Source organism: Jaculus jaculus, chromosome 17 (genome assembly GCF_020740685.1).
Source record: "Jaculus jaculus isolate mJacJac1 chromosome 17, mJacJac1.mat.Y.cur, whole genome shotgun sequence".
Lineage (NCBI taxonomy): Eukaryota > Metazoa > Chordata > Mammalia > Rodentia > Dipodidae > Jaculus > Jaculus jaculus.
This window is the reverse complement of record NC_059118.1, coordinates 20025190-20026241: the sequence shown is the minus strand read 5'-3', so window position 1 is coordinate 20026241 and position 1052 is coordinate 20025190. Positions and strand designations below refer to the sequence as shown.

Genomic DNA, 1052 nt, shown 5'->3' with positions numbered 1-1052 from the left:
CCCATTTCCCTGCCCACCACTGTATCCCTTCACCCTCAGTATGCCTCTTCCACTTTAATATCGCATGTGTTCTATTGTCTTCTCCCCCCCCCCCCGCCCCAAGGCCTCTTTTTTCCAGTACCATGTGCCTCTTTCTAGTTTCCTGGACTTTACCCACGTTTACTCCTGCCTAAATACACAGACTCTTAAATCACTAAATCCAATTTCTACAATTTTTTCCAGGAAGTAGAGACCTTTCCTAAAATCATTCAATGAAACTAATATTATCCTCACACCAAAAGTAGAAAAAAAATATAAAAAAGAAAATTATGCCTTCATGAATATAGATGAAAATATTCTTAGCCAAATATGAAATATAATTCAGAATTATAAAAATAAGAACTCAGCCGGGCATGGTGGCGTGCACTTTTAATCCCAGCACTCGGGACGCAGAGGTAGGAAGATCACAATGAGTTCAAGGCCACCCTGAGACGACATAGTGAATTTCAGGTCAGCCTGGACTAGAGCGAGATCCTACCTTAAAAAAGCAAAACAAAAAAAACCCTCAACAATGTGGCCAAGTAGATTTTATTCCAGACTGGTTCAATATTTTAAAAATCTATTTAAAAGCCAGCTAATTAATTGGTCTGCTTGTCTGAATGTGTTTCTGCAGAAATGTTGAGAGCTGGCAATAGTGATGCCATGTCACAAGCCTTAAGGACAGTTGAGGTCGTTAAGGTCCCTGAAAATGGCTACAATACCTTAATGTTGAAGCATTTTCATAAGACTTAATTTTAATGTAACTTGTTTTAAGTTTAATGAAAGCTAAGAATTAATAAATTGCATATTTTTTTTGAAGAAAAAAAGAATTTGTTCTGTACCAGTAAAGATACTCAACAGTGGACACTGCAAGCCTTATTTGGCCAGCCAGGCCAAATGAGCTAACGCATGCAATAGTGGCACGTCTGTCATGGTGGAAACCAACTGCCCTCTAATTGGATTGGAGGCCTGCTCCATGGGAGGGAATACATCCCTGATACTGAAAACTTAAAACAGGTTGAGATGGGGAGGGG

The 1052-nt window shown here is 39.4% G+C and overlaps 1 non-coding gene across 1 annotated transcript; it reads left to right on the top strand.

The window, feature by feature from the left end:
• The first annotated feature begins 606 nt into the window (after positions 1-606).
• LOC123455686 lies at positions 607-739 on the top strand. The gene has a single exon (XR_006634069.1). It is a non-coding gene; the product is annotated as a small nucleolar RNA SNORA33 (small nucleolar RNA).
• Positions 740-1052: the final 313 nt, after the last annotated feature.